Here is a 20,717-nt window from a genome sequence, read left to right on the forward strand (position 1 = left end):
TAGGCAAAGCAACAAATTATCTAAAAATTGAATTTTTTAATCTGCCCGAACTCGAGAATTTTTAATTACTCCGAATTAATAAATAATTAATATGTACAACGACATTTAATTAATTTATTTTACGCCAAACCATTTATTAATTAATTAATACCTGTGAAAATAATTGATTAATTAATATGGGTGATTAATGTTAGAATAGTTACACTGTACGAGGGACATAGTCATTAAATCATTGTAATAACGAAAACTACTTCTACAACTCAATTGAGAGTTTGGGTCCCATCCTCCATTGACTTTTATCATGAGTTCATGACTACTATAGTACTGCCACCTTCGCCATCATCTAATTTAATAACCACAAACACCATGAAGCATAATTCGTAATAAAGTAGCCATATATAGTTGAATGGTTTTGTGGGAGAAGAAGATAATATGGGAAGATACACTATTGATTCCGTTAACTAGGTTAATGTTATTGACAGTTTTGACACTAAATCAATCTAATCACAAATTTTTAATCACAAATTATTTTTCAAGGAAATTGATCAGTCAAATGACATTGAATTAAAGTTGATACAGTATAAAGAGTACGTTCATTTTTCATTTTTCTTTTTTAATTCTTTTTTTTAACATCATACATTTTTTTTTTGAGGGAATTTTTAACATCATACATGGTCTTCACATCTATAATCACAATATGGCTACATCTAACATCCCTGTTTCATTTATTTTGAACCATAAATTTTTATTAATACTTCATAAAAAGTACAGTTACATACGAAATACTAGTCCAAATTACTCGCAACTTTAGAATATTTTATATCTCACAAATACTTTAATACCCCAAAGTTGCGAGTTTGGACCGGAGGTAGTATAACATATCCATGTTATATATCATTGCTTCACTAGATTTCATACAAAACTTATATTTCATGTTAGATATTACTTATCTTCTATGGATATGCTTAATGTACGTACAGTTTTATAATATCAATTTTTTTTATTATTTTGTTAATGTATAATTTATTATACAATAGAGAAACAAGAACAATGATGAGTGCCATGGTTGATAAGCATGATGATGGCTAAAGAACCATGAAGGTAACTATGTAAATAGGTGTTTGCATATGTTAGCTTCATGAGGTAAGTACACTAAGCATACATGAGTTGTATATATGTAGAAGTATTTACATAAGCTTTAAGTTTAATTAGTTCTCTCACTTAAAGTTTGTTTATGACAAACAAACTTCAATATAATGTTTCTCTTAAGTGTTTATGTGAAGACAGGAACTGACTTAGGTGAAGTCAATGGGTTGGAACATATAGAAGACTTCAAGAGGAACAAGAGAGAATGAATGAATCTAAAGCAGGTTCTTCCACGAGAACCAAACCACGAAGGAACTTGAAGGTATTCTCTAACAAGATCCAGAAGGAACTTTCCCAGAGCATGTTCCCTAAAAGGTACATGAAGAGTTCCCTAACAGGAACTTAGTTCTCTAACAAGAACTATCTAAGTTCCCTAACAGGAACTTGAAGACATCAAGTTAAGGAGTTGACTTGGTCTGCGTTGAAGACATCAAGTTCTAGTTAGGAACTTGGCCTGCGGTTCCAGAAATGAAATGTTGCCCTGAGATCTAAAATACATCAATACTGCAATTCCAGAACAAGAGTTTCAAAGAAACAACATGAAGACGGAGAAATCGAAGTATATCGCTCTAGGATTCATGTAAGTATGTTGGACATAAAAGTCAGTCTGAAACAAGTCTAAAGAACCAAGGTAAACTCATAATAGTCAGTGAAATTAGAGTTATTGACTTGTCATGAGCTCTGTCAGAGTTTCAGAAGCTAATCGGAACTTAAGACTGCACGTCGTTAAAGATCGGTTTAATGATATAAATATTTACCTAATACGTGCATATCTTTTAGGGATTTGGTTGTACAGAATAAAGATATTTATTTTCTAATAAATCCCTTTTGGAAAAAAATAAGTTATTTTTGGATAGTATTTTAAGCAAAAATAAGTTTAGACTAAAATCTAAATTTATTAAAAGTATATCTTTGAAAAAGATAAACTAGTATATTTGGAAAATATAAGTTTGGAATAAAATCTGACATTATGATAAGTATATCTTTTTTTAAAAAAAAAAGATAAGCTAGTATATTTGTAAAATATAAGTTTGGAATAAAATATGATTTTATGATAAGTATATCTTTTGAAAAAGATAAGTTAATATATTTGGAAAGTATATGTTTTAAATAAAATCTGATTTTCACTAGTAGAAAAATAGCAAAGGGCACCGGTTCAAACCCAGCTTAAGGCACCGGTTTGAACCAGTTTCAATGTGGGGGGGGGGGTGCCAATTACCCCCCTTTTTTCCACCGGTGCCATAAACCGGTTTTGGCACCGGTTAACCGGTGCCTTAAATAGTTCCGCGAAATTTTTTTTTGGTGGCATCCCTTTTTGGCACCGGTTAACCGGCGCCTTTTTGGTTTTTTTTTCTTTTTTCTTGCAATAATAATAAAAATAATATAAAAAATGCATGTAAATTGTAAAATACAGAGTACAAACCAAACATCAGTTTCTCAAAAAAAAAAAAAAAAAAAAAAAAAAAACAACATCGCAATCGATATAACGGAAGTGCAAAAACAATGAAATATAATCACATTATATTCAACAAGTAAATTGTTATTGTACAATACAAAAAAAAAAATTAAAAAATTATAATGAAATTCAACTCAGAAATTGATATTGCACAAAAAAATAAAAAAATTACAACATCAAAAAAATATTCCAAAATCAAAGTCTTGAATCCTTGTTGCATGAATTAACACTTGCATCAATTAAAACCAGAAATTATTAAAACTAAAAAAAAATACGAAAAACAAAAACCCAGAAAACTCATGCATGAAAGAGAAAGAGAAAAGGACGGAAACCCAAAAAAATCGCCCAATAAAACCCAGCAAATCTACGAACTCCAAAACTTTCGAAAATCAATCAAACCAAGCAATCAATTTAACCCAGCAAACCTAGAAAATCAATTATACCCAGCAAAATAATTAACCCCAAAACTTTCGAAAATCAATTAAATCCATAAATTTTGAAAAATCAATTAAGTGCAAAAAATGACAAAATCAATATAATTAACCCAAATAATTCCAAAATCAATTACACCAATCAATTTTGAACAATATTACAACAATCAAACCCAAAAAAACTAAGGCATATAACATAAATAATTAAACCCAGATACCCTTACCCCGAATAATTAAACCCAGAAACATGCACTAACCTCAAATTTGACCTGAAAATAAGCGGACTGGTGGCGGCGGTGGTTAGTGGCGTCGGTGGTGGTGGGCAGAAGATAGAAGAGAGGTCGGAGATCGAGAGGACAAAGAAGATTCACCGAGTCGAGGCAAAACTGCAGCATAATCTAGAAGCCTCTTATAATTACCCTATCAATCGGTTCCATGAATTCCATCTGGGTATGGATTTAAATGGGAAAATCAGATGATTTTTTATTTTAGAGAGAAATTGAAAAGAAGAGGACAGAGAGGGGAGAGAGGACAGAGAAGAGAGGTCGGAGAGAGAAGGAGGAGAGGAGAGAGAGAGGAGAAAGAAGTAGGAGAGGCGCCGAGTTGAGAGGTTAGGGTATATAACGGAACAAAGGCCGATTTTTTTTTTTTTGGTGCACCGGTTCAAACCGGTGGCCTTTGTATTTTTGGCACTGGTTTGAGATGAACCAGTGCCATTGTTCTTGGTCTAAATCCCCGCCCAATTTTAGGCCGGTTTTTGCCACCGGTTTGGCTTGAACCGGTGGCATTTGGGGGTTGCCTTTTTGTATTTTTCTACTAGTATTTATAGAAAGTATAAGTTATTATTATTGGCATAATATATTATTAACAAAAAGATATGTTTTTGAAAAACTTATTTTTGGTAAATATCTTATAAACATATCTTTTGAGAAAACTTATCTTTTACGAAAAGTTTGATTTGGGTGTATATAAATATGCTCATATGTATTCATTCAAAGTCGAGGCTGACGAAGCTTAGTGGTCGTGCTTAATGGTTTCATCCTTCACCACGAAGCTAAGTCAAACCTCCAGGTCGAAGTTCTAGTCAGGTTTGGTTTCAGTTCGTCCAGTAAGTTCCAGACAGATCTTGAGTGTCCAACATATTAGTTTTATCTCTTTATTCATTGATATGTATTTAAAGTTAGTCTTTGAGATCTTGTAATTGGGAAAAAGGGTTTTGAGTGTTTTATGTATTGGGGTGTGAGGAGTTTTAAAGTCTCTAAAATTCGAGTTGTAGTTGTGAGTAGTACTTTGGGAGTACGAGTAATCTAAGTGTGGGACTTAGGTTGGGTAGGATACGATCCTATCGAGTAAAAAGTGTCCCTAGTGGAACTTGTGAGAAAGATCTGTGTATAATAGGTTGTAATTTGGTATTGCCCTATTATAGTGAAATGTTTGTGTTGAAAATCCCTTGGTGGGTCGAGGTTTTACTTCCAATTGGGTCCTGGAAGGTTTCCTCGTAAAATTCGCTTTGCATTGTCTAAGTTCCTAACAACAATCAGTTTTATATTTCGCAAAAAGAAAGCACTAGGAACATACTACAATTCACCCCCCTCCCTCTTGTAGTATAGCATCCGAAATAACAATTTGTAAAAGAACAAAGTAACACTTATAACACTGATCTGATAACCCCTATAATACTGACCAAGTTAGTGAAGTATGTAACTCTTATAACACTGACAAAGTAACCCTGTAAAACTGAAAGAGTAACCCCTATAATACTAACGAAGTAACCCTCATAATTGATGGCCATATTGTGTGGCCAACCACGTGTGTTTAGAATAACAAATGTTTATAGCAACATTTAACTAATAGAATTGGTCATTGAAGTTGTAACTTGTAAGCATTACAATTACAGATGGAAACAACTTTAATTTCTTGCTTTTTGTTAACCACCACAATAAACTGCATCTAATTAAGACAATCTCATCAAATGGGCCGCCCCTCCCTCTATTCACTTCCATGACATACTTGACTACGGCTATGTTTTGTTCACCTAATACGATCTGAATCTAATAGAAATGCCCATTTCTATTTCTCACAATCATACTATAAAAATTTTGACAAAAAACTGTACTTCTCATCAGTTATCAACTCATCATCACATCCAATGATACAAAACACAAGTACCTTATCATCAATCCATTATCTTTAATTACATAGTACTATAGAAACAAAGTAAAGTTAGTTCATAGGTAAAGACAAGTTGAGAAGCAAACAAAATAATGCGCAAAAAGCTAGTGATTTCTGCAAACTTTAGGGATCAATTATCAAACACGTTTTTCACTAATTGTAATTTACATTAATCAACAATAAAATTATGAACTTGTCCTACATTTGGTCCAGGCTACACCTATTTTTCCCCTTAGCTTGGCCGTGGTTGGCTCTAAGCTCAATAATTTGCTTAACGTCTCACAATCACGTACCACTGATTCAGCGCATTAACAATACTCAGCTGCCTTTTGTTATGCTCCACGCTTGAAATGATGTACTTTCTCTGTCTCATAATATAATAATATCAGTATAATTTATTTAATTTGTTTTTTTTTACAGAAACTTAATGAAATGATGAGTGTGTAAATTGACGTTTAAGAGGGAAAAAAAATGGGTGAACAACCGAGCAAACTCACATGTGAGTATAATAGTGTTGAGAAGTGTATTCCAAATTGAAGAAATAAAAAAGTTTTTTCACTTTATAAGGCTAAAGGTCGGGCTACTCCCCTCATTCTCATATGGTTTTGAGGTGGAACCTTATTGGACGTATAAAGTGGACAATTGTGGATTTGTGGTGGATGTGGTCTAGGCCCGTTTATCTGGTATTAGAGTTGAGGTTGGGTTGTGTTGTGATTTGAGCCAATATTATGGACAACTCGCATGTGGAGGGAGAGTGTTGAGCCAATGATATGAGCAAACCCTCATGTGATGAAGAAAATTGTGTTCACTTTTTAAGGTTAAGGAGTTACTCCCTTGAATGAAAAAACTTGAATATAGGGATACTTTATTTAACTTAAAAGTAGAAGTAGCACCAAATTTGGGGAATTATGGGTGATATATTATATAAAAAAAAAATAGAAAAGTTATTATATTGGTCGATATAATTATAAGATATTATTGTGTAATAGAAAGATTTTTTTAGAAACAAACATAACAATGTTGGGCAACCTTATATGAAATACATACACTATATTAATTAAGTAATTTTGCCAAGTTAGTACACTTACATTATGGATAGAGGGAGTACTATATTAATTAAGTAATTTTGCCAAGTTATTAATTGGTACACATTAAACAAACCTCTAATCAACTCATCTCTTCTTTGTCTATCCTCCTCCATTTTTGCACTACAATGATTCTTACTTCCGTTCACGGGAACTTGGTATCTCCTCGCTAAGAGCATGCGCGTGTACACACACATTGTTGTATTCTAGCTCTTTTTTCACCATTTTAGTAGACTTACTTACACATTCATTGTTTGTATATATGTTTTTCTAGGAAACTCCCTTGGAAGTTGGTGTAGGAGAAAATGTAAGGAGAAACTCGACGTTGATTTGTACGTCGATTTTGGCTAAAACAGTTGATGAAATGCTGGTTCAAGTAAGGGAAGCCAAGAAGCAAGGAGTCGACTTGGTTGAACTTCGGTTAGATTGTTTGAACAACTTCAATCTACATCATGATCTTGAAGCTTTTCTAAAACATACTTGTTTACCCACTATAGTTACTTTCAGGTACTTAATTAAGTTGATTAAAGTAGTAGTTTTTTTTTTTCTGCCTCTTGTATATTGACATCTCTTTTTCACTATGAACTACTTACAATTGTCCAAAAAATTAAATTAAAACTTGATAAATATAATTGACAATTTACAAATTAGAACAACTACATTGAATTTAATATCCATAATTAGTTAATTACATACTCTTTGAGAGTGAGGGATAGCTTAATTGGTTAGAGCTTTGATTTCATCCTGATTCTAAGAGATCCTGGCTCATCATCCATTTTTATGGCTCTCTAAAAAAAAAATTATAATAATTACATGGAAAATTTGTAAAGAAGGTACTTTTAAGTGAGTAGGCCTTATTGTGACAAAGGCACTTTTATTAACAAAAAAAAGTGGCACAAAAGGTCTTTATTTTTTATTTGTGAGGAAAGTCCTTTGACCATTTTTCGTCGTTGACTTTTTGATTTTCCAGCCAAAATAAGTCAAGTCTAATTGTTAGCGAAGATTGAATTGGATGTTAATTAATTGCGTATATATGAGTAAATATCCCTTCGAGGCTTCGATCTTATTTGTTGATTTATACTCCCTCCATCTCTTTATTTGTGCCCTATTGTCATTTTTGGGGTCAAAATAATTTGACCTTAAATTACCGTTAATGTATAAAAGATAAATTACCGTTAATGTATACAAGATTCGTCTCATAGTATATTTTATTTATATCACGTTTTTATAATTTTTATGTGTGTGAAAATAAAAACATAGACGTTTTAATGCGCGTTTTAAATACCGTACACAGTCAAATGGGACAAAAAATAAGTTACATAGTGTATAAAATTACAGAGTAGATCTTACGAAGAGAGCAACCATTGACTTAATTAAAGATTCTAATTTTACGTTAAATAGTCCTAGTTTTTTAAAAGAGACAAAAAATTAGTGGACTAGCGGCTGGATGAGAGAATAATGATGATTAAAAATTGTACTTACAGTACAAATTGTTTAAAAGTAAATAGAAAAAAAAAATTATAAATTTTGGCACCTTCCCCAGATAAATGGAGGAAAATTAATCAAGATTTTTTTAAATAAATTGACAAGAGTAATCCCAACTTTGTTCGATTCGCCCAAAATAATTCAAATTTTGGATTATTTTTAAATAATCCAAACTTTAATGTGAATTTTTCTTCTAATGGTCCCAGGTGACCTATAACCGGTTGAATGGGTAATTTTTTTTAACAAAAAATTAACTTACACATGTCACCACATGATTGGTCAAAAATACTAATTAACACTTTTTTTTTTGAGGAAATACTAATTAACACTTAAAATAAATTATTAGTTACTAAACTACATTTAACTGCTGCAGTAGCATATTGACAAGTCTTTATGTTTGGATATCAAGTCTTTAACAAAAAAACTACACTTAACTAAGTAAATATAAAAATTATTTATAAATTTTTTTTTCTTCTTTCAAAAAAAAAGTAAATATAAAAATTATTTATAAATAATGAAAAAAAAAAACCCACCACCACCAGCAAACCTCCCTGCCCCCGCCCAGCCCTCTGCCGGTCCGCCCCCACCCCCGTCGAGCCAAGACCCACCGATTACCCTCGCCGGCGCTTCCCTCCCCTATCGTCTGCGTCGCCACTTAACCACCACAACCCACCACGAAATCCCCATTTCCTCCCACGAAATCCCCACTAAATCATCATCAACGAACTCGAAATCATACTAAAAAATTGTCGGGAACTACATGCTTAATAGGGGTATTTGGAAACAAATACCCACTAAAAAATTTTATCAAAAAAACTACCCCCTAAATTTAAAAAGTTAGAGTAGCACTACCCATTTGCATTTTCCGGCGAAAAAGTCCGATGTGTGGGGCCCACTTTTTCAATTTTTCTTCTGAAAATTCCTAATTGAAGAAGTGAAAACAAGTAGGGTATGCAATTCTTAGGTAATTATTTTCTTTTAATCCATTAATTATGAATTTTGATGTTAGGGTGTAACGATTAGAAAAGTTTGGGTTCTTAGAAATTGGGGATAATTTGAAATTGGTTGAATTTGTTGCTTTTAATTCAAATTGGTTATCTTAGGGTTACGAATTATGGTCCAATTTGTCATTGCATCGTGTCTTTTCAGTAAAAAATTGAAAAAGTGGGCCCATGCGCCGGACATTCTCGCCGGAAAATGCAAATGGGTAGTGCCACTATAACTTTTAAAATTTAGGGGGGTAGTTTTTTTCATAAAAAATTTTAGTGGGTAGTTGTTTCCAAATACCCCCTATTAAGCGTGTAGTTACTGTCAAATTTTCCATTTTTTTAAGAAAACCAAGAACTTTAATTAATTAGAAATTGTAACAGTACAGGGCAACCAGCCAAAATGCCAGACTAGTACTACTAATCTGCAGGCCCTACCAGCAATCAAAGCAACCATAAAAACATAAGCATAAGGTTTAATGTTCAAAACAGCAAATAATTTAGCACTAAACTTGGACATCCTTCCATTAGTAACATTAAGACTGCCTCCCTGATTATATGTTGCGCAGAAGATCATCTTCATAAGCATCTTTGGCGCACTCAGGACAGTCTTCAAAGAACTTAGCTCCTCCATCCACCTCCTTTGCAAGGTAATGTGCCACCCTGTCGGCTTGCCTTGGAATATAATTGAAAGAGAAGCTGCAACCCTTGTTCATGAGCTCTTGCATATCCCTTAGAACAGCCACCAACTTGTGCGTTCCATTCTTCTCTACCTCTTCTATGGTAGGCTTGAGCGAGAGGGCATCTGTCTCGATAATAACCTCTTTGAAGCCAGCATCCACCGCCATTTGCATACCTCCACAAATAGCAGTAAACTCAGCTTGTGCAGCACTCCCTGCACTAATGCACCAAGACTTCCCCAAGAACCAACAGCCATCAAAAGTGCGAGCCACAACTCCTGCTCCAGACTTGTTCTTGTTCCTCCACTCCCACGCACCATCAGTGTTGATTTTAATGATTCCTTGCTGAGGTCTTTGCCACCTTGATTCACGAATTAAAGTGGCAGGGATTCTTCCTTTCCCCTTAAATACATTGAAGGTAATATCCAAATCCATCTTAAATCTGTTAAACAAGGTTAGAGGATGATATATGGCACTTTGGAAGACTGTAATTCCTAGCCCTTCAAATATGCCATATAGCCACCGAGAAAATTACCCTCCGGGTAGTACTTATATTCAAATTGTAATTCATCTAACCTTCCTAATTAATATTGAAAAAAATCTGAAAATTAAAGTCCTTATCCATTTTGTTAAGATCAAAGATTCTAGACCACAGCGTCCTAGTGTTAATGCAATCTCGAAACAAGTGAATATGGCTTTCCTCTCCTAAGTTGCACCTAGTACAAATATGGTCAAAATTCTCAATTCTATTTGCTAAAATAGTAGCAGTTGGGAGGATTTGATGACACACATCTCACACTAGTATTTTATACTTAAAGGGGATGGGGAAATGCCAAATCTTTTTCCAATTAATAGAGGGGAAAGAAGGGTGAGTAGTGAAGTTAGAGGCAAGTTTGTAGGCACTACGAATATTAAATTGGCCATTAGTCTCGACACCCCAACAAAGAGTGTCCTCAACCGAAGCAACACTAGGTAACGGAATGCACTCAATAAGATTACAAAGATAATCGGGGATGACATGTTTAATCCTATTAGTATTCCACTTACCATTATTAATGATATAGTCAACGCTCCAATGGGCCATATAGTTAGGAATAGGGTTTTCAACAAGCAAATAAATAGGTTTGTCTCCCACCCAATGATGATACCAAAGGCAAATATCCTTCCCATTTCCAATTCTATTAGAGATACCTTTCATTAACAATTCCTTTCCTTTAAGAATATCCTTCCAAAGAGGGGAATCCCTAGTATTAGGAATACTATTAATAAAGGAAGATCCCTTGAAATATCTAGCACGAAGAATTTTAACCCAAAGTTTGTCCGGATCATGAATTATTCTCCACCCAAGTTTAGCCATGAAAGCAAGGTACCAATTTTTGAAGTTACGCATTCCTAGCCCTCCAAGCCCTGAAGGAAGACAAACCTTTTCCCAACTAGTCCTAGGGAGATAATGAGTCTCGTCCACCTTATTCCATAAAAAACGTCTACAACTCTTTTCCAAATCCTCTATGAAAGCACTTGGAAGTAAGGTAGTTTGCATCACATAGAGAGGGTAGGAGTTAAGAACGGATTTTATTAAGGTGGATCTTCCGGCCATATTAAGAAGCTTAGCTTGCCAACCCTTGATCCTATTTTTTGTTTTATTAAGGAGGTCCACATAATCCGCTTTCCTAAGTCAATTAGGGCTAATGTTAACTCCCAAGTATTTCCCGAAAGAAGGAGCTCCCTTAATATTCGAGGCATCAAGGATAGCTCTTTTAAGGGAGAGACACATCTTTGGCGGGAAAATAACTTTAGATTTAGTAGGGCTTATAAATAGGCCCGACTTATTGCCAAAGTTAAGGAGAACATTTTTAATCACATCCACATTTTCAACCGAAGCCCTTCCAAACAGAAAAACATCATCGGCATAAAAAAGGTGAGAAATACTTACATCCTTATCAATTTTAATGGGTATCCAATTACCTTTTTTAACCTCATTTTCAATCATTAAGGAAAGTCTTTGGAGACAAAGTCACAAAGGACAAAAATATAGAATGAAAGAGGATCACCTTGCCTAATTCCCCTAGAAGGAGTAAAACTATTAGTCACCTCCCCATTCCAAAGAATTGAGATAGAGGGCGTAGTGATACAACTTATGATCAAATTAACAAGGGGGATAGGGAAGTTAAGGCCGATTTAAGTTTCACGAATGAACCCCCACTCCAAGCTATCATAGGCCTTAGAAATATCGATTTTGAAGGCCATAAGATTATATACACTCCGTAATTGAAGCTGCCACTTAATGAACTGTTGCATCGAAGTTGTGAGCCAATAATAATATTGACCTATTTTGTTTGTGTTGATCAATTTAATTAACACAAATAGCGAAAGATGGTTTTGCTGAGACTTACCTAGTCATCAGTTAGTCTAATTGTTAGTGAAGATTGAATTGGATGTTAATTTTTTTTTTTTTTTTTTTTTTTTTTGTGTTTAGAGAGCCACAAAGGCGAGGGTGAGAATCGATCCCAGAATCTTCTGGAATTGGGAGGAAAGCTCTAACCACTTGAGCTATCCCTCACTCTCTAAATTGGATGTTAATTAATTGCGTCTGAGTAAATATCTCTTCGATCTTATTTGTTGTTTAATACCCCCTCCGTCCCTTTATTTGTGCCCTATTGCCATTTTTGGGGTCAAATTTAAAAATTTGACCCTAAATTACCAATAATGTATAAAAAAATAATTTAGTTATGAGTGGTCTTGTTAAATTTGTCTCATTGTATATTTTATTTATATCACGTTTTTATAATTTTTATGTGCATGAAAATAAAGACACAAACGTTTTAATACGCGTCTTTGAGATCGTGCACAGTCAAATGGGGCAAAAAATAAGTGATATAGGGTGTATAAAATCACAGAGTAGATCTTAAGAAGAGAGAAATCATTGACTTAATTAAAGATTCTAACTTTACATTAAATAGTCCCAGTTTTTTAAAAGAGAGAAGATATTGGTGAACTAGCGGCTGGAAGAGAGAATAATGATGATTAAAAACTGTACGTATAGTACAAAATTATTTAAAATTAATAGAAAAAAAATTATAAATTTTGGCACCTTCACCAGATATATGGAGGAAAATTAATGAATTTTTTTTACAGAGTATTAAATGATAAGGACTTTTTATAGCTTTTAAATTGGAAAATGGGATAACAAATAAAATAAGAGGGAATAATATGATTATAGTTTTTTAGAGTGAAGGATAGATCAAGTGGTTAGAGCTTCCTTCTCGAATTCAGAACGAAGATCATGTGATCGATCCTCACCTCCGCCCTAATTGCTCTCTAAACACACACACGTACACAAAAAAAAAAAAAAAAAAAAAAATTGATTATAGTTGTTTAATTGAATTGGTTTCTAGACCAACATGGGAAGGAGGTCAGTACGATGGTGACGAAGGTATGCGCCAAAGTGCATTGCATAAAGCAATGGAACTAGGAGCTGATTACATCGATGTTGAGTTTAAGGTACTTTTTTGACCTTACAAACTCTCATTATATACTCCGTACTATGATAGAGGATGCACTTGTGTTAATGCACATGATTTAAAAAATAAATAAGGTTTCATTTGGCATTGTTGCAGTTTTCAATTTTTTGGTTTTTTGTATTTTAAAAGTGTATGATATATGTCATATAATGAATAAAAAATTAGTCAAATTTATTAAAATAATGCTAATTTTGAAAACTGACAACAAAAAAGTGAAAACACCTTTTTCTTGTTTCCTTTTTTTGGTTTTTTGTTTAAAAAAAAACTGAAAACTGAAAACAAAAAACAATGTCAAACAAGCCCTACATAAACTGTATGAGAAATTAGGACATATACATTGGGCAAACAAGTTATTGAGGTTTGTCATTTGGTTCTTGAAGGTTGCAGAAGAGTTTTTCAAGTCCATTATTGACGATGATGAAAAGGAGCTTACTAAGACCACCATCATATATAGTTTCTTCTCATAACTTCGTAAACACCCCGTCACTTGATGAATTAGGAGGACTTTTGGCAAGTATACAAGCTGTTGGAGCTGATATAGTAAAAATTGCAACTACTGCTGTAGATATTACAGACAATGCACGTATTATGCAATTGCTTACTTATTCTCAGGTTCGTGCAACAATTCAAAGGTCGTGTTATCTTTCACATATGAAAACAAATTGCATTAAAATCATTTTTCAACGGGTAATACACATGTTATATTTAGTGAAAATTGTAATCATTTTCAATTAACTATTACAAATGACCAAATCAAAAAATCAGGTGGAAATTAAAAGTTAAGGCTCGTTTGACATTACTGTTAGTTTTCAATTCTTGATTTTATAAATTCGAAAATAATAAAATTTTAATAGAATCTTGAACTAAAGATAAGTAATTTATTCCCACAATAATAATATGTTAATTTTGAAAATTGACGACAAAGTAATGAAAAATACTTTTTGTGGTGAAATATGGAAACAAAAAAAAAAAAAAATGATATAACGAACTAGCCCTTATTGATTAGCTTAATGCTTGTGTTACATTCTCAGGTTCCAATGATCGGAGTTGTTATGGGTGAGAAAGGACTAATGTCAAGGATACTTAGCGCGAAATTTGGAGGATTCCTTACATATGCAACCCTTGAGGGTAGAGAATCAGTTTCAGACCTTGGACAACCCACTATAAAAGATCTCTTGGACTTGTACAATTTCAGGCAAATAGGGGCTGATACCAAAGTTCATGGTGTGTTAGGAAATCCTATATCTCACAGCAAGAGTCCTCATCTATACAACGCGGCGTTCAAATCTGTTGGTTTTAATGGCGTTTATTTGCCTTTGCTGGTGGATAGCGTTCCTCACTTTCTAGAGACTTATTCATCTCCTGACTTCGTTGGATACAGGTACATTTATTGGACTATTAAGCTAGTACTAAAAAATCTTGATATATTATTGTGGACTCCACACTTGAATAAAGTTGTAGGTTTATTTTACGAAAATGTCATGTGAAACAAATTTTATTTCTTACTATTAGAAACTGGGGCATCCCCAGCAAGCAAATAGACCTCATTCTGAGTATATTAAGCCCATGACATTCGTGTGCAGCTTCACAATTCCTCACAAGATCGCGGGACTTACAGGGGCGGAACTAGGGTGGGTTCAAGTGGGTTCATTGAACCCACTGATTTTTTGAAAAAAATTTAAAATTTTTTTTTTTTAAAAAAAAAAAAAAATCAAAATAGGTTTAAATAGAATATTTGTGTATTATATGGCAACAAGTAAAGTTGTAGCCCAGTGGTTATTTTTACCTCCCATCACACAAGAGTTTGTGGGTTCAAAATCCATAACTCACACTTTTTTTTTTTAATTTTGTTTCCTGAGCACTGAGCTTTCCTGCTTCCAGAGTTCGCTTTCCTCTTCCTCATTCCCCCAAATTGCAAAACCCTAACTTCTTCCTCCAATCCTCCTTCTCTTAATCTCTTCCCGTTCTTCCTCCTTCAGTCCTTCTCTTCCCGTTCTTCCTCCTTCTCTTCCCGGCGCAGCACGGCAGCAGAGTCAGCAGAACACGGCGGCAGCGGCAGGCCGGCAGCGCACCAGCCACTCACCCAGACCCAGCCTCACAGCCGTGTATGGTGTATCGGTGTATGTAGGGGTAAGTGAATTTGGGGATTTTTTTTTTTTGCAAATGTAATTTACTTCTCAATTTGGGGATTTTTTTTGCTAAATCATTGAATACTTGAAAATTGAAATTCATATGCTAAATTCAATTGCTAATATACATTACGATTTACGAATTGCCAATGTTTTGTAAATTGCTGAAGTTTGGTTATAATTATCTAATTTACTTCTCAAGTTCTCAATTTGGGGATTTTTTTTGTATTTCGTATGCTATTTTCATATGCTATGCTATTTTCTGCCTTTCGTTTCTGCCAATTCATATGCTATTTTCTGTATTTCGTTTCTGCCTTCTAGTTTTCATAATTTCATTTGCTATTTCGTTGATATGGGTTTGATTGATGAATATTATAGATCTTAGAGATAATTTATTTACATTGTTATGTTTAATATATGCTAATTTTTAATTCAATCGTGAAAATTTGGCCTTTAATTATTCTGTGTTTGAAGCATGATTTTGAGTTAAGTGATGTTTGGCGAACACTCTTTGATAATTTTATTTGTATAATTTTGAGTTCAGTGATGGTTTTGTATTGCTGATTAATTATATATAAAAAATTGAAATTAATCCTGTGACATGAATCTACTACACAATTTAACTCTAACTAAGCTACATTGAATTGAACATTTTTATTGTCGGCACATAAGAATTCTGTCAAGCCATAGCTAACGACAGTAATCTGCTACAATAATCTAAGTGAGCAATCAGAATGAGAAAAGCTTCGATAGTGAAACGATAATATTTAGCTACTTGAACTTAATATCCCTATTTGGTTAGTTTGGCAACTTATCAAATGAGAAATAAATGTAAGGTGGGATGTTGATCCATGTATTGGGTTAAGTCCTTAAGCTCTAGCGATGCGTGAAAGGATACAATGAAATATCATGGCCATTATCATTATTTTTCCGTCATTAAGTTAATATGTGCTGATTGTTGGCCTCTTTGACTAGTTGAATCCATATTTTAACTCTATAACAATGATAGTATGTAGCTTATTCAGTTTAAATAGTATATGTGCAATGTAATGCTTACTTGCTAATTAGAATATTGTAGCTTTTTTTTTAATGTTAACTTGTAATTTATTTAATGTGTTGCTTCTCTGCCATTGTATTAGCTTGATCAGATTTTATCGGTTATAGCTTTTTTTTTTTTTTTTTTTCATTTTTCTATGTGTAATCTATTTGTAATCCATAGTTTGAAATTATTTATGTACTGAATATTTAATTATTGTATTTTTATTCCTTTGTTAATTATGATTTCAAATTTCGGAAGTTTCGAACCCACACTTCGAAAATCCTGGTGACGCCACTGGGGACTTAAATGTTGTGACGAGGTGGATCCAGTAGCAAAGGTGCATAATTCTTCTACTCTTTCAGTGGATCCAAATTTTTCTGTGTTCGAAAAACCCTTGCAAATTTAAATCACGTACATAATATTATGAAGGGATTTTTCATTTGGTATCATTGTAGTTTTGACTTTTTCACTTGGTATCCAATTTTTAATTTTATTTCAAATGGCATCATTATACTTTCAATTTATTCTTTATTGTAGCATTCCACCAAATATATTATGTATTCTTTGGTTTAGGTGTCATTGAAATTGATCGTTAAAAATTTTAAGAGGAGGTTTTAGCACTTTGCGGCCCTAAGGTTCAAGTTTGAAGTCAAAATTAGCAAAAAAAAATAAAAAAAAAAGCGCTAAAGAAATGTCGCGGTTTAATTTGTACAAAAAAAATGTAGTTTTGGAAGTCATTATGACCTTAAATGATCAAAATTTGCAGTCGAAATTAGATCTAAAGGACCACAAGCGCTAAAAATTACATTTAACGAAATGCTATAGTAAAGAATAAGACAAAATTACACTGATTAACACTAAAAATTGGGTACCAACTAGAAAAACCAAAACTACAATGGTACCAAATGGAAAATCCCTATTATAATTAAACATATACTACGTATAAAATTTTGTAGGAAATTGGTGCCATAAGTTGCATGATTAGAAGACCGTCTGATGGGAAACTAATAGGCTATAACATTGATTACATGGGAGCTATTACAGCTATTGAAGAAGGATTACGACGAGGTTTGTTTGTTAATTAAAATGATATATGTTATAGATATGTATAAAGTGATTATCTGTTGTACAATGTCATGAAGTGTATTATTTGAAATTTGTATGTCTTAGGCATAAGTAATGGAAGCTCAGTGGTGAAATCATCAATGGTCGATAAAGTCATGGTTGTCGTTGGAGCTGGAGGTGCGGGAAAGGCACTCGCCTATGGAGGAATGTCTAAAGGCGCAAGAGTAGTCGTAACTGATTGCATAATAGGTAGTTTTCTTGAAAACACATTGGCATTTTAGAATGAGTCGGTGATTGGTTTACTTAGCTTGTTTGATATTATGGAATATTTAATTATTTGTTATTAATTGATTTATTTAGTTAGGAATTAGTTTTTTAAATCATTTATTGGCATTTATTTAGTGTCTTTAAACACGAAAAACAATTACTAAGTAAATTCATGAAGTATATGTTTGATACAATTGTTTATTCAACTCATATACTCCCTTGTTTCATATTACTCACAACAAAAAAATATTTTATATCTCACAAATAATACCCTTTTGTTGCAAGTAATTCGTAACGGAGGAAGTATTATATTTCTTCTAACTACCTATTAGAATAAACTCTTGGTCGTGCTAAAAGATTATTGTTTAATGTTTATATCTTGGTGTAAATATCAGAAAAAGCTGTGGATTTAGCAAGTAAAGTTGGTGGAAAAGTTATCAAACTTATAGAATTAGATGGTTTTGCTCCGGAAGAGGGCATGGTTTTGGCAAATGCTACACCTGTTGGAATGCAACCAAATATTGATAAGATTGTTATTTCTAAGGTAACCATATTTCTTATTAATACCTTCATACCTGATAAATAAGATACCGTAGTATATTTGACTCTTAATCGTCAATGATCTTACTTGTGATGATAGTATTCTTATTCTCTTAATTTTTTTTTTTTTAATTATCAAAGTATTTCATGAAAGTGAAATTTACCAAACTATATTTGTCGAATACGGGTCCCGCAAATTAAGAGAGAGAATGCACTTCACAAGTCTAATAAAGGAGGTAGGTTTCATCCCAAAACCAGGTCTGGCTTTCAAACTATATCAAATACGGGTCTGGCCGCACCCGCAAACCGAGAGAGAGAGTCCACTTCACAAGTTCAAATAAAGTTCCATCCCAAAACCATATGATAATAGGAGGCTTAGCCCCTTGGCCTTAAAAAAATGTTTAACTATCTCAAATTTTATTAATGTGTGACACTTACACTTGTTATTTGGTATGATATATATACTTCAACAATATTGCCCTGTAATCAAAAAAGTTGATAATGTTCAACGTTTTTGATTAAAAATGGCTAATGGACATTATATAGTAAATGGAGGAAGTATAATATACGGAGAAATTTGAAACATGCATGATGGGTCTAGTGGTAAGAATTTAGTATTGATGGCCTTGATGTCGTCATAGATGGATTAAGCATTTTAAGGATATGATTCTCTTACTCCCTCTTTACATATTATTCACAACAATTACTAAAAATGACCGTTACATAGTACTCGCAACAAACTTTTAAACTTTTTTTTTTTTTTTTGAGAAAAACTTTTAAACTTTTATAGTAAGTTTTTATGTTTGATTTTACAAAATTACCTTACTTTTTATTTTAAACACTCTAATTAAACTACTGATTTTAACTTATTAACTTAAACCCTAACACTGATTAACTTAATTATTTCCACTAAAATTATTCCCCTTTCATCTAAATTCATTCTCATCTTCATTGGCAAACACCACTACCACCACCAATCTCCATTCTATGTTCTTCAACCCATAAATTTTTCCTATTTGCTCATCTCCCCTCGATTCGACCGCAACATTCTATGGAGACCACCACCATCGCTAGAAGTCACTACCGCCGTCCCTTTTGTTGTGCCGCCTCTGTTTTCTCTCTCTTCTTCTTCTTGGTGTTTCGTCATTGCCGGTGAAGCACATATTTGAAGGTTTTATGCATGGTCAAATTTAACCATGCATGAAAACTCTAGATCTAGAGTTTTGGTGATTAAATTTGACCAATTAAAGCTTTAATAGATGATAGAAAAGGCATTAGTTTGTGGTGCTAGGCGGGATTTTTGGGTTGTGGGTTCGAGTTTGAGTTTTGGGTTGTGGATTTTGGGTTTAGGGTTCGTCGGTTGTGGATTTTGGATTTAGATTTCGAGTTGTGAATTTTGAGTTTAGGGTTCGTCGGTTGTGGATTTTGTGTTTAGGGTTCAAGTTCGAGTTTTGGGTTGAGCTAGGTGGTGGTGTTGGATGGTTTCGTGGTGGTGGTGGGTGGTTTCGTGGTTCTAGATGGTGGTATTGGTGGTTCGAATTTTTTGGGTTTGAGTGTGGTGCTACTAAGTGGCAGTGGTGGTGCAACTAGGTGGTGGTGGTATGGTACTAGGTGGTGTTGGTTTCGTGGTGCTAGCCTGCTAGGTGGTTGTGTTTGATTTTTTTTTTTTTTTTGGGAGGGGGGGGGGGGGTTGGATTAATACTAAACACAGGCCCTTATTTTCATTAATTAAACTTACCATCTTTTACCTAGGAGTACGCAATCTTTATGTTTATTGCGAGTAATACATAACGAATGGAGTATTATTTTCCTTTGGTTCTCAAGAGTATTCATTATAGTAAAATAGATATACATGCACTTGCTTTTTTTATAAGGGTTTTGTTCATTCAGTTCAACAACATTGATTAGGAATACATGCATTTAAATCTGCATTAGTTTGCACTAACTTTATATTCATTATACTCCATAATACTAATGTGAATATAATTTGTGTTTCTTTTGCAGAAAGCTCTAAAGTATTACTCCCTTGTATTCGATGCAGTTTATACCCCAAAACAAACCAAACTATTGAGAGAAGCTCAAAATTCAGGAGCTACTATTGTTTATGGAACAGAAATGTTCATTAATCAAGCTTTCATACAATAACTATATATATGCAACGATAACATTATTACAAAATGTGCGATATATGTTCGATTATATATACATGCAACCTCTTGCTACAATTTAACACTTCTTACTTTCCTTTTTGTGTGTTTTCTCATGACGTTTTGTTTCGCTTGATTACACAGCCCCAAAGGAACTTATGAGAGAAGTCTTGGCAAGAAACAAATAATAATAAGGATTGATATGAGCTATGTTTGAATTCTAATTTTGAGAAATTTGTAAAATCGAGTATTATTTTGTATGTACGTAATTTGTAATAATGTTATCGTTGCATATATAGTATGCAACTTAAGCTTAATAGATAGAAGAGATTAATTATCATCTACATTAGTGTGGATTTTTTAAAGAGTATGTAAGTTGTAGGGAGGGAATCAGGTACGACTTCTCTAAAGGGTGTGACCCAATTTATCTAAGAAAATATACTTAGTATTTATATCACTGTATAGTTTATACTGCAAAAATAACAATGCTCGATTTGAAGAGTTGGGTACTAAATTTAAAACTTTAACACGCTAATCTTTTACCATGTACGTACAATACTTCTCTTGC

General features: G+C 33.3%; 1 pseudogene; it reads left to right on the top strand.

Annotated features, from left to right (window-relative positions):
• The first annotated feature begins 6,418 nt into the window (after positions 1-6,418).
• Positions 6,419-20,663, top strand: LOC110708910 (annotated as a pseudogene).
• The last annotated feature ends 54 nt before the right edge of the window (positions 20,664-20,717 follow it).

The sequence above is a fragment of the Chenopodium quinoa genome, unplaced genomic scaffold, assembly GCF_001683475.1.
Source record: "Chenopodium quinoa cultivar QQ74 unplaced genomic scaffold, ASM168347v1, whole genome shotgun sequence".
Classification (NCBI taxonomy): Eukaryota; Viridiplantae; Streptophyta; class Magnoliopsida; order Caryophyllales; family Amaranthaceae; genus Chenopodium; species Chenopodium quinoa.